The 14,053-nt window shown below is 51.3% G+C and overlaps 1 long non-coding RNA gene across 1 annotated transcript; it reads right to left on the minus strand.

Annotated features, from left to right (window-relative positions):
- Positions 1-3,438: 3,438 nt before the first annotated feature.
- LOC131494847 (uncharacterized) lies at positions 3,439-9,369 on the minus strand. The gene is made up of 3 exons (XR_009253609.1): positions 9,244-9,369; positions 4,058-4,200; positions 3,439-3,830 (listed from the first exon to the last, which is right to left on the minus strand). It is a non-coding gene; the product is annotated as an uncharacterized LOC131494847 (long non-coding RNA).
- Positions 9,370-14,053: the final 4,684 nt, after the last annotated feature.

Below are 14,053 nucleotides of genomic sequence, written 5' to 3' on the forward strand. Positions count from 1 at the left end.
GCAGGACGAGGTGGAAGGAAGGCCATTTCTGAAGCAGGAGTGGAGGTGACAGGACTCCGGTGGGCCAGCTACGTGCGCATCACGGCAACAGTGGCCTGAAGGAACTCGCACAGTCAGCTAGCTGTCTTATGAAAGCCCTCTGGGACGTTCGAGAATCGGGCAACCTTTCAGAAGCACCAAACTGCTCTCACACGTTCTCCTCGTCTTGGAAATTGTCCACTTCTAAAATTCAACAGATGACTGCTAAGAAAGGAAGATTTTCCTCGGCCAGGGCAGCCCTTACCATGTAGTCACTAATCCTGTTGACGACCTACATTACACACTCCCTTCCTTTGGGAGTTAAGATTTCGTGGCTAGCCATGCACTGAAAACCATGAGATTCGAACCTCTTGGCATTTTCCCTTTACCCAGGGCTTAGAACAGCAGTAGAATCATCATCCTCTGGAAACAATGAGCCCCTCTGTGGAGGGGCTCATCTTAGCCATCACAGAATATGGGACAAGCCAGTTTTTTAGGTTTCAAAATGATGTTTGTTCCTTAGCTGATTGCCACAGCTCACGGTGGCCGTATCAGTAGAATAACCTTCATTTCAGTCAGACCAAATTTACTCTGCACTTCGGCTGGAGTCTATTTACTTTTGTTCCATTATTTGGAAGATATATTCCACTTAATAAACTTCCATGTGTAGAGTTCCAGGAAGGCCTTGACTCAGGTCTAACTCTTCTCCAGGCAAAGAAATGTTTACCCCTGTAACTTTCCCAGGTACGTGAGTGTCCCTGGGACACTCATGAGGGAATAACTCATCTTATTCCCTAAGGGGCTGTGTTCAATTTTGTTTGCTGGCCGAGTGAACAGGATGCTACTGAGGCCCGGGTGGTGATGAGTAGAATGAAAACACTGCCTCCTGCTCATGATTTCATACAATAAATCAGAGGCCCTCAGGGCTGCTGCGGACCAAGGAATGCTAGTTCAGCCTTCACTTTGTACTGGTGAGTACATAACAGTGTTGATCAGCCTCCTCAAAAGACAACGCTACCTTGAGGACACAAACTCTTTTGAGATCCGATATAAAAAAATTGATTTTCCCATAGCACCTGTCTTGGGATTCAGTCATTCAACAAATATTTATTGAGTGCCTACTATGCGTGGCGTCAGTGAAGACAACCTTAGCACTGGCAAGGTCTACACGTCCCTGCATTTACATGCTGGTAGAAGGAAAAACCCAAGAAAGAAGTAAATAGAAAAAAAGAATATAGCAGAGAGTGACAGCAGGCTGACTTGAGGCCTTGGCTAGAGAACGAACCATGTGGAGGCCAGGCTGGGCCTCTCCTCTGAAGGCTGAAGTCATAAGCCTGAGCTTCCCTTTCATAGTACTGAGGTGGTTTAAGAGAGTAAATGGTGATGATGATGCTATTGAACTTCACCTTTACCTTCTAAAGTTTAGGTGGCTTAGCTTCGGGCAATGTTTCCCATTTTTTCATAAAATTACAGACAGCAGTATTAACACTGTCTAAGGATCAAAGCCTTTTGGAGAAACACAGGGCCGAATGAAGCTGTGTGTTAGGGGCAGGGGTCCCAGTGTAAGTTTTCAACGTCATGTAGACATCGGAACAGAGGAGAGCCCTCCTAGAGAAGTTGAGGTCCTGCGCCCTGGCGGTGGCCATAACGCCGTGCTGGCTCCCGGGATGTGCAGAGAGGCTGCGGGTGGCAATCGGAAGTTCTAGGCCTCTCGAGCACTGAGTTCTGGGGGGGAGGGGGGGCTGCAGGAGTCACGGAGCCCAAGGATGGCTGAGGGAGGAAGGAAAGAGATGCCCTGTGTGGAGGACAGGAGGGCAGGGCTGAGTGGGAGCCGGCAAACCCCGGCTCCACCGCAGGCTCTGGGGAAAGGGGAGCCCTCCCAGGGCCACCGGGGCTGTGCGGGGCAGGTGAGCGAGTCCCCCCCGCCCCACGGACACTGTCCTGCCGGGTCTCTGCCCTCTGCGACTGCACCTCACTTTGGAGCAGCCCGCGTGTGTCATCAAAGCCGCCAGAGCTGGAAACTCCACCAAACCCCTCCCGCCGCAAACCATAATCTTGCAGGCAGACAATGAAGATAGGACAGCTATTCAGAAAAACGCGTAGCTTTGGAGGCTCAGGACATGTCCCAACTGCACCTGCAGGTTTTCCTTTCCCGGGGCCGCCGGGCCCTGGCTGTGCTGCACCTGCCGCGGGCCAGCTCCCTGCCTCTCAGTCACATACCTCGTGCTGGGCGTGCAGGCCCCGGCCTGCTCCGCATCCTGCTCTGCCCTGACGACAACACCTCCAGTCCGCGGACTTCCCGACACGCTCCGCGAGGGAGGCCGTGCCTCTGCTCTCCGACCTGGGATCTTCTGTAATAATGTGAAAAAAGACAAGCACCACTCTCTGGGCCCCCTCCTTGCCGTAGTCCACGGTGGGCCCTCAACTTGTCTTTGTCCGATCCATTGCTTGTCGTTTCCTGTCCTTATGATGGTTTTCCAAGAAGCAAACCGATCTGATATACATCGGTTTAAGCTGTGTGCACACCAGTGGGCGATCTTGGAAGAGAGATAACCCCAGTCGGGGAAACAGGAACTCGGGAGGGCTCGCAGGCTCTCTTGGGGAAGGGGCCGGTTGTGCTTTTCTGTCGGAACGCATCGATCAGCTCTTTGTGAAACCAAACGCCACTTGCTACCCTACCTGTTTTGAAAATTTCAAAAATTTGTTTCAAACTCTAAGAGAAATCTACAGGAATGGGATTGTTCGGAAAGACAGGGTGGGAGACACCAAGAAAGAACCGGCCGTGTCAAACTCTTCAGCCGTGTGCATGCATGAGGGAGGGACGGGGGGTTGTTCCACTAAGTCACAGAAGGCCCCACTCCTCTGAGCTCTGTGAACTACCTGTCTGACTCACTAGTGAGGATTTGCCTGGATGGCTTTTAGTAATGCTGCTTCTGTGATGTGTTACTTAGCACTAGAACAATGTGAAGATTTTGCTACTAATGGTTAAGCACATGCCATAACTTTCCTGGCCCAGATAGTGATGAACGTAATGAAACTATTCTCTAATGACAGGAGTTTAAAGTCTTGTTATGTGCTTCAGTGTAATTTTTTTTTTTTTTTTTTTTTACTTAGACATTTGTGTTTCCTTCAAACTCCCATTTTGTGTAGGGCTGGGACGACACTGCAGCCATGCGTGACTGGCAGGTGGGGACAGTCCTGGACGATGATGGCACAGAGCTGGAGGCTGTGAAGTGAGTGTCAGGCAAAAGGGAGAGAGGAAACCAGGTTTTACCCATTTGTTCAAACGTCCCTCCTCCTGACACCCCCTCACGCAGGAAACACTGTGTGTGTGTGGGGGCGGGGGCGGGGGGCCGGGCCACATAATAGGAGCAGTGTAGGCTGAACAGGCAAGAGGAGGTAAAAATAAACAAGATGATGTGTGTCTTAGGGGGAGGAATATTTTCTTGAGGGATTAAATCATGGCGTGAGTACATACAAGCCACAAATTACCGAGGATGAGGGCCGTGCTGTTCAACACGCCAAAGGATGCTGGCGATTGCAGGGAGGCTGTGACAGAGCAGAGGGCTTTCTGGGACGTCCTCAGCAGCCCCTGTGTCGCTCCTGACCTTCCGGGTGAGGGTCCGTGTATGTGCACGAAAGGCAAGAGGGAACGCCGGGTCCATTGGATGTACACATTGAGGTAGAATCTTTTCAACGCTGGGTCTACTGGGAGGCCTTCAAAATCGTATCAGCTCCATTCCTTCCCGTCTATAAGCCCATGATCGTTTCAGCTATCCGGACTGCTGTCCTTAGGCTGGTTTCGAACACTCCTGCAAGGGAAAACACATACGCTATTGTTGGACTGATGATCTACCAAGGCGTTCTTCTTCACATCGTACCAAATAATTTCTGGCTGCAAGAAAGACCATTGTCCACCCCCCCCCCCCGCCGCCTTTTTTTAAACTTTTTTGGCTACGAGCAAAATCAGACTGGCATTTGGATGAAATCAACTGCCCAGTTTTGTTGTTCGTTTAGGACTCGTGCAGTGAAATCGAACCTTAGTTTTCATTTCTGTAGGTCAGGTAAGTGATTTCTTTTGCAAGGTGTGATGTTTGCAAAGCCTTTACCGGTCCTGAGGGTCATGCTTGGTCCATCTCCAGAGCCGAGCTTCTCAGTCATGCCTAGTCTTCTCTGCAGGATCTAGGGAAAGGAGGGTTCCTACTCAGCCGGGCTGGTGGGGCCCGAGACCCTGCATTCTAGCTCCCCGAGATCTATTGCCCCTCTACGGGCAGCAGAGTACAGATGCTCTGCGGCCAAATGGGTCCTCAGTATGTCCAGATCCGCCTTCTAGAGAGAAGGGGGCGCCCTGAGGTGAACACACACTTGCACCTGTGCTGAAGCACGGGCCCGAACAGGGAGACTCCATCCTGCGGTTGAGGGGCGCGCTCTGTGCCCTCCCATCCCCATGCTCACCTCCAGCACCCTGTGTCCTTCCTGCTGTGACCAGGGGATAGGGTGACCTGAAAGCAGGTCATTCATTCCCAGGAGCTCTTTGTCATCCTACCCGCCCCCGGTTTATCGAGCTGGGCCATGTGCCACGAGCGTGGGATGCACGGGGACACTACTGTGAGCAAGGCGGCCACTTTCTGCTCCCTACAGAGCCTCAAGTCTGGTCTGTTTATTATTCCTGGAGCCTGCACTGAGTTAGTTCCCCCTCGTGTCCGTCAGAAGTGGCTTTTCCTAGAGAAGGTAAAACACAGCTCTGTTTTCCTATACCACACACCTGGCAATCCCTAGATAAGGCTGAGGCTCATGCCGTTCTTTCCTTTTCCTTTTGTTTACTTTTCTCCCTCTTGCCTCCCCTTGTCTTCTCTTCACTTATCTCCTTCCCTCTTCCCCTCACGTGCACCTGGCTTGGCATCGGCCACGGACAGCCAGCTGTCCATGCTTCTGTATGGGCTCCTGTTGTAGCCCCAGATTGGCACTCTTTTGTTAACTGTTTGTATTTTTCAAGGATACGGGTTTCTTCTAAGCAGCACAATTCAAGGAACTCACTTGTTTAACCATATAGAGTTGTGTGGCCTGGCTGACTCGGATTTTCCTTCCCCGTCCTCTTGGCACTGGGCACGGGGCACGAGGCAGCTAGCTGCCCCCCTGCGTCCGCCGAGGCTGGAGCCCAGAAGGGCACTGCTTTTGTGGATGGGCCTCAGGGAGCCGGTGACCAGGACGGATTTTGGTCTGAAGGTTGTGGTCAAAGTCCCGGAGGCGTATCTGTTGCTGTGATCCCAAGACTGTGTCCAGCTTGCCTTTATTTTCTGAGCCCCGTGTGGGGTTTATTTCCACATCATCTTCCATGAAATCACCAGAAATGGTTAACAAGGGGAGAGATCGGCAGGAAGAGAAAAGCACACGATAATCTGGAGACATTCAAGTCAGTGCAAAGACAGGTGGAGCTGGGCAGCGGAGGGAAGAAAGCCTCGCTGTGCGGACAGGTGAGTTCAGGTGTGTGCCGATGAGCACGTTCGTGGGCGCGCGCACACACGCACACACCACATGCAATGGCAGCTTAAATTTGGGTCAGATAAGAAAGCACACTGAAGCTCGCATAGTAATGGATTGTGGTTTCGTGGTTAATAATAGACGTGAAAAAGGATTCCTGGGGCGCCTGGGTGGCTCAGCTGGTTAAGTGTCTGACTTCAGCTCAGGTCATGATCTCGCAGTCCGTGGGTCGAGCCCCGCATCGGGCTCTGTGCTGACAGCTCAGAGCCTGGAGCCTGCTTCGGATGCTGTGTCTCCCTCTCTCTCTGCCCCTCCCCCACTTGCACTCTGTCTCTGTCTCTCTCTCTCTCTCAAAAATAAATAGACATTAAAAAAAGAAAAAGGATTCCTTAGAAGTAGCTTGTGTGGGGGCGCCTGGGTGGCTCAGTCGGTTGGGCGTCTGACTTCAGCTCAGGTCATGATCTCGCAGTCCATGGGTTCAAGCCCCGTGTCGGGCTCTGTGCTGACAGCCTGGAGCCTGGAGCCTGCTTTGGATTCTGTGTCTCCCTCTCTCTCTGCCCCTCCCCCACTAGTGCTCTGTCTCTCTCTGTCTCTCAAAAATAGATAAAAATAAAATGTAAAAAAATTAAAAATTAAAAAAAAAAAGAAGTAGCCTGTGTGCCTCTAGGATACTATTTTTGTAAGGAGAAATCCCCTGCGTGTTCAACCAATAGGGATTCAGATTATGACCAGGAGTTAGCATCCTAGGATGTTTCCATTCTTAGCTGAGAATTTTTGTAGGGAAGGTATTTTTATTTGTTTGTTTGTTTGTTTGTTTGTTTAACATCCAAATTAGTTAGCTTATAATGCCACACTGATTTCAGGGGTAGATTCCTTTATGCCCCTTCCCCATTTAGCCCAACGCCCCCTCCCACAACCCCTCCAGTAACCCTCTGTTCTCCATATTTAAAAGTCTCTTGTGTTTTGTCCCCCTCCCTGTTTTTATATTATTTTTGCTTGTAGGGAAGGTATTTTTTCTCATATACTGAGGAATCTTCAACACCATTTAATGGTGGCTGAAATGCACCTGCCTAGGCCCCTTCCAGACACGCCCCCTTAGGACGCCAACCCCTGGAAGAATTCCAGTCCTGCTCAGAACTGCAACAGATTGGTGGCTGGTGGCACACACTCAGTGCCGTCTGAATGCTGTAAGGGGTAACCAAGGGACCAACTGACTGATCGTACAGCTACTCTTGAAATCATGACACCGAATAAGAAGATTCATGAAGTGCAGCCAAAGCATACAATGTTTACATAATAAGTCATCTGTATCTAATAATACTAGGAGCTCACATTTATTGAGCATCTATTATGTGCCAGGCACCACCCTAAGTGTTTTTAATCTATTCACATATTTAAACCCTCTGCGGCAGATGTTCTGCTGACCCCCACAAAACTAGACCGGCATTTGGATTAAATTAAACTTTACGGTCGTGTAAAGTAAGGCAGAGCGGTCAAGGCGTCTGTCCTGGGCCACGTGGGCAGATGGTGGGAGCAGTGCTCAGCCCTGCCTGGCTTGTAGAGCCCACGCTGAACCTTGGCTGTGTGACCTTTCCAGGTATATGCAAAGGCTACGGGGGTGGGGTGCTGTGCATGGTTTCGGAAGGAGGGTACCTCATTCCTGGCATGGTGCCCAGTGGCCCTACCAGAAGTTATGCTTGCTTGATCCTGGGGGTGCAGCTCTGGGTTCTGGGGTGGGACAAAGCACAACTCCCAGGGTCCCTCCGACTCAAACAGGAGCGAAGGCCTTGCTAAAGAGGGGTGCTGTGGGGCGCCTGGGTGGCTCACACCACCCAGTTGGTTGAGGGTCCGACTTCAGTTCAGGTCACGGTCATGCGGTTCACGAGTTCAAGCCCCGCATCAGGCTCTCTGTTGACAGCTCAGAGCCTGGAACCTGCTTCGGATTCTGTGTCTCCCTCTCTCTCTGCCCCTCCCCTACTTGTGCTCTCTCTCTCTCTCTCTCTCCCCCCGAAATAAACATCTAAAAATCTAAAAACAATAAACAAAGAGGGGTGCTGTGCTGCACCTGCTCCCCTGGGGCTGGGGGACAAAGGAGTTCCACCACCTCCAGTTCTTTGCGTTCAAGGCTAGAAAAGCCTCAGTCCAACTCCCCGGGCCTCCCGCCCCCCGCTCCCCGCGTCCTGGGGTCCAGTCTCAAACTGTTCTATATTCTGACTTTGTACTACAACCATTCACACCCCCGCGGCTTCCAGAGCAGGGCTCTCCCCTTTCAGCATTTGAAAGGATTTGCTATTCCTGCATTCTTCCCCTGGAAGCAACAGGTCCTGACAGGGCATGCGGTTGGAGCCTCCGCCTGCGTGCCCCAGGTGGACTGAGGCAGGCCAAGAATGAAAGGGGGAGGTGTGGGGCGACCAGAACGCAGTCACCTGAGAAAGGAGGAATTCAAGCCCGAGTAATCCCTCGCCCCGTTCTGTGGGTGCCCCTCTCCCCACCCGCCTGGATGCTGCTGTCTGCCGTCCTGGAGCCCCACAGGCCAGGACGTGGGAGGAAGGATCCAAGCAGATGTGCAGGGCCTCCCCAGCACGCGGCTTCACGGGACACCTGCCTGCCTCTCGCTGTCCCGGTGGCCTCATCGGCCCCCCTCCAGCCGCACCTCCACACTGCTCACCCTCGCCTCCTTCTGGCCTCTCTCCAGCCGCACTGCCGTGGGCTGTGCCGTGGCTTGTGTGGCTCTTCGGGGGTACTGCTAGGAAGGGACCAGAATGTTCCTTGCTGTTTTCTCGAACTGTTGTTCTGCAGGCCTCTTCATGCCGCAGCACTGCCTTTTCTGCCTCACTAGATCTTTCCCCTGGTTGCACATCCGGTCAGAGAGCAATTCCTTACCCTCACAGTCTCCTCGTTCCTTCGGTCATGGGCATTGCTACAGCAACTGCTATGCCTCTGTGACTGAAATTTCTAAAAATATATGCTCACATTTAACACATCCTGCCCTCCCCACCCCCCTTTCTAACAGACCTCTTCTGGACAGGGTGGGAGTTTGTCCTTGACCACCTACTGGGAGTTCTCCTCTTTCCAGTTGAACGGGACAGTGGCTTCTCTGCAAAACTGCCTTTGCTCACAGGTCGTGAGAGTGGCTGAGAGGACCTTTAAAAAAGGACAGCGGCGGTGGTGAGGCTGTGCTGGCTCCCGGGATGTGCAGAGAGGCTGTGGGTGGCAATCGGAAGTTCTAGGCCTCTCGAGCACTGAGTTCTGGGGGGGAGGGGGGGCTGCGGGAGTCACGGAGCCCAAGGATGGCTGAGGGAGGAAGGAAAGAGATGCCCTGTGTGGAGGACAGGAGGGCAGGGCTGAGTGGGAGCCGGCAAACCCCGGCTCCACCGCAGGCTCTGGGGAAAGGGGAGCCCTCCCAGGGCCACCGGGGCTGTGCGGGGCAGGTGAGCGAGTCCCCCCCGCCCCACGGACACTGTCCTGCCGGGTCTCTGCCCTCTGCGACTGCACCTCACTTTGGAGCAGCCCGCGTGTGTCATCAAAGCCGCCAGAGCTGGAAACTCCACCAAACCCCTCCCGCCGCAAACCATAATCTTGCAGGCAGACAATGAAGATAGGACAGCTATTCAGAAAAACGCGTGGCTTTGGAGGCTCAGGACATGTCCCAACTGCACCTGCAGGTTTTCCTTTCCCGGGGCCGCCGGGCCCTGGCTGTGCTGCACCTGCCGCGGGCCAGCTCCCTGCCTCTCAGTCACATACCTCGTGCTGGGCGTGCAGGCCCCGGCCTGCTCCGCATCCTGCTCTGCCCTGACGACAACACCTCCAGTCCGCGGACTTCCCGACACGCTCCGCGAGGGAGGCCGTGCCTCTGCTCTCCGACCTGGGATCTTCTGTAATAACGTGAAAAAAGAGGGACAAGCGCTAACCCCCTTCACTCTCCCACTTGCCTCTGTTTTCTCTGAAAAAAGCCACGCCAGGGAAACCTTTGCTCCTACTCAGTTCATCTTATTTTAGTTTCCGTCTCTTCCTCCTCCTTTCCACAACCTCCTTCTCCTGTTTTCCAGGACAACAGCAAGTCTCATTTCCCAGATGGTTTGCTCCTGGCGGGCAGGGACAATGTCCCTATCCCTTTCCCTCTCCCTGTCCCATATCCCTTTTCCATGTCCCTTTTGCTGCCCGGCGTATAGTCTGCAGACATTGGGTATAGCACCGTGCACACATGATGCATAAATCCAGACATGATCTTCAGGGTCCTTGGAAAGAAGGAGGGTGCATCTCCTTCCTAGTAAATAATTTGACTGTAATTCCTAAGGCTGCTGTATTCTTCTCTGCATGTGCACACATCAACATACAGGGATATTTAGAAATTCAAGGAGGACAGAAGCCTGTTTTGCCCTTAGTCAAATTTACACTATCCAATTTAAGAACACAGCATGTGGACCAAGGTGTGAGCTTGGCTAGTTGGAGCTCACATAACTTGGATGTAAGTTCATGTTTACTCACGGGTTTCTGACTCCTGCGCATTCACACAAACCACGCATCTTGTTAAGTTCTAATACGTCAGCACGTTAGAGCCCGCGTAACAAACACATCAAGCCTCGAATGTCGTTAATCACGACTGTGGACGTTAACAGTATGGCGCCGATGGCCTTAGAATTCGTGGTTATCTTGACTGGATGAGAGAGAAATTCAAGACACTCTGATGTGTCTGTTAAATAGAATAAACTACCATGTGTATGTCTGAGTCTAAGAGAGATGTGTGTGTGTGTGTGTGTGTGTGAGTGAGCGAGTGAGGGTGTGGGTGGGTGTGTGTGCTCACAGGAGAGGTAATTTCACTAACACTAACTCCAATCATGAAAATTCCAGTGTTGGTTGCACTGAAGTTTTGTCCTCATTTCATGAGATTCGTTTCTGTAAATACATTAGATTACTAAAGATATTTTTAGAGGCATCCTTCAGCTTTCTTTAACTGGCTGAGTGGCTTGAGCCATGTCACGCATGTAGTCAAATGCGTCTCATTTCCAGGTTGTTGATGTTCTTATTGACTCATCGTATATGAGCTCCTACTGAGAACACAAACATGTCCCAATGCAGGGCGTGTGTTCCACTGTCTAGCGCATTCCAATATCAATCTATGTATTTATATCATACTTCACAGTTTACAAAATGATACCGTAGACATGATCTCATGCAATTCTTACAAAAACCCTGTGAGGTGAAGACACCAAGAGTTGGTATTATTCCCATTTTACATGAAATGTAACTTGAGTAATCTGTAGCCTATAAATGGGTGGCATGCATATGGCTTTGCCTGGGATGACATTGTCCCACTGTAATTATGAGCATCTCCTTCCTCTCTCAGTATCTTTGGTCTGGATGACAGATAACCGTGGTGGTCCCCACCAATATACACACCACCTTTCACTTATATCAGACTTTTTTTTAAATGCCTGTGTATTATTTTTGAGAGAGAGAGAGAGAGAGAGAGAGAGAGAGAGAGAGAGTGTGAGAAGGGGAGGGGCGGAGGGAGAAGGGGACAGGGGATCCGAAGTGGATTCTGCACTGATAGCAGTGAGTCCGATGGGCTGGAACTCACAAACCTGAGCCGGTGGGACGCTCAACAGACTGAGTCACCTAGGTGCCCCTATTTACATCAGACATTTTAGGTTCGTGCAACCTATGCAAGGCCATGTGATACCTTGTGACAGTTAGAGGCAGTTGGAGCTACAACACAGTGGGGCTGGGCTACAAATCCAGCTACACCTTGATTAGTCTCCTTGGGCCAGTTACTGGCACCCAGTAAGGGCCATATCATAATTGCCGGTGTTTGCCACTGACTCATAGTCTCTCATCACTGGCATCTTCTTCAGATGGATGCCTTTCTTTGGCATCACCCAAGATGGCTCAAGAAACATTCTTTGTCCTTCTCCATTTGAGGGGTCCTGCCCTTCCTCTCCTTCTGGAAGGACTTCTGTCTCTCTCCTCACAAACCAGCAATGGTCTCAGGCTCTGATTCCTTCTGTTTTTCGTTGACCCTCACTTCACTTTTCCCCCTTTGCTGACCACGGAGTCACAAGGTCTGAGGGCCTGGCCACAACTCATGAACCCCATTTACCACAGGTGGACTTTGACAAGGCAAGGTTCCAGCCCAATGTCTAGATTCCTATTGGTACCAACAACAGGCACACCTTTACATCCAAATCGGAGACTGCAACTAAATGAAGGAAACTCCAAGGTGTTTCCGATGAGGACCGTGCCCTGGAGAGAGTTGTCAACATCTCACTTCCTGGCATGCCACACACCCAACACTTCCAGGGAGCCATGAAGGGGCGCTCCGAAGATTCTTCAGGAAGCAGGGGTGCTCAGTTATTTCAAACGTCAGGGAGATGTATGGCAAGAACACATACTGCTTCAGAGAAGGATCTTCAATGTTAGAACTAAATGCGGCCTGAGTCCTGGCTTTGTTCTTTACCAGGGTAGGACGTGGAGAGAGTTTCTGGATTTTCTTAAACTCCTATTTCCTCAATCTGCAGGATAAAGAAGTAACTGATGTTTATGTTTACCTCTTAGGACGGTTGTGAGAAATGAGTGAGATAGTAAATGTAGAGTGCTTATCATAATACCTGGAACAAAAGGGCTCATTGGATTTTTGTATAATGTGTTATTGAGATTGCCAGGACAGTTTTATCCCACTTGCCCACTATATTGCATTTCTGAAGGACTCATTAAGGAAGACTTGACCAAATGGTTTTAATTACTCTTCGGGAGTGCTTTGGGCTTTGGAGCTAATCACTCCTACCAGGAGGTGGTGACTCAAGCTCTCGATGTCTCTTGCAGGGGAGAACTTGTAAATTCCTCTGCTTCCTTCCAAGCCATTCGCCATCTTCAGGCTCACTGTTGCCCGGCTCTTGGCTGAGGTATGGCCTTGGTCCACATGAAGACTTTGGAGACAGGGACAGGAGACGGGAAGGTGCACCTCGGGTGAAGGGGAGGACAGCCTGTATTTCACCCAATTTATTCAAATGCCCTTTAAGCTGACAAGCTTCTCACCCAGGGAACTCTCTGTGAGTCTGGCTGTGGCCACATAATAGGAGTAGTGTGGAGCTCAACAGGCAGGAGGGAGGTAAAAATAAACAAGAGGATGTGTGTCTTAGGAGGAGGAATATTTTCTTGACGGATTAGGTAGGAGGCAGGAGGTACACAGAAAGCCACAAATTACCACTGATGGAACTGTGAGCCATTAACCGCTGCTCAGGTTAATGGCACTCTGATAAAGACGTTTCAAGTGTGGAAGCATGCAGCAAATTTCCTGCCTTTTTCCCCCCTCGTTTGAAACTGAGCAAGTTTCCTTGAGAAGATATCTCATGAGAAGGGGACGTTGATTTGCTTGGTATGTATTTTGGCTTCTCCTTCAGGAGTAACTGAGACTGGAAAACACTTAAAGAGATCGTCTGCTTCACCCTAACAGAGAACATGGTCACTGAATCAGGAAAGACACATGTACCGTTTCTCCCTCTTTTTGAAATATTACCAGCCAATCCTCAAGACTTGCTAAAGTGTAAGTGGCGAATGTATAGGTTAAGTTTCTGTTTCATTACAGATTGTTTATAATAATCTCTGCGTGTCAAATGCCATGGCCATCCTTTCTTGGTCACACCCGGTGAGAATTACCATCTACTCTGGATGACAGTGCCAGAGTTGGGGGGGGGGGGGATCCTGTGAGGGAACGGACACAGATTAAATGCAGTCAGCAAAACTGGGCCGTCCAAGGAGCTGTTCGGAGTAGCCTTCCCAGACACGGCTGTCCCCACAGTTTCGAAGTATATTTCATTCTAACTCCCTCTAACCACGTCCTCTAATTAAAAATGACATAACTTTTGGGGGGAGGGGTGGAGAAGGGCGGGAGAGGGGCCGTCACTGTGCTTCCAGGGAGTGAAGGGGATGACACAACACAGCTGTCGCACGGCACGAGTGAGGTGACGGCAGGGTAACCCCACTCGCGCTGTGTTCACCCTCGCAAGGTGGGAACCTGGTGAACGCTGTGGATGACTTTATGCAAGCAATTGCAGGCTTGGCTTCTTAGCAAGTGCGATCTTGTACACAAAGCTATCTGCAGGTTAAGAATGCGGGACTACCAGTTTTCGGGGGTAGTTTCTAAATCCTGTAGTCTGAGACATGTGCTTGATTGTTTCCCAAACAGACTCTCTGCACGCTGCGAGCGAGGCAGCGTGTCTGTCCCACCGGGGCCCGGCTGGCTTTCTGCTGGTCACCCGAGGGCACTGGGAGAAGGGAAGCCAACGTTCCGAGGAGCCGGTGGGAGGAAGGCTACTATGTTCGGTCCTCCAACTCAAACTGCTCATCCACGGTGCCGTCCCAGCCACCCAGAGGCAGGCAGAATGGGATGGGGTGAAGTCAGGGCAGGCCGGCAGCAGGCAGGCAAGGCCCGGAGGAGGCCGCCGAGCTCGGAGCGAGAGGAAAGAGGCTGTTTCCTCAGAGGTGCTCTGTGTCCTCGGATGGCCCTGCTGTCGAGCTGGGAGGATGGTCAGTGTGAAGATCATTTGTGAGTTGT

The sequence above is a fragment of the Neofelis nebulosa genome, chromosome 14, assembly GCF_028018385.1.
Source record: "Neofelis nebulosa isolate mNeoNeb1 chromosome 14, mNeoNeb1.pri, whole genome shotgun sequence".
Lineage (NCBI taxonomy): Eukaryota > Metazoa > Chordata > Mammalia > Carnivora > Felidae > Neofelis > Neofelis nebulosa.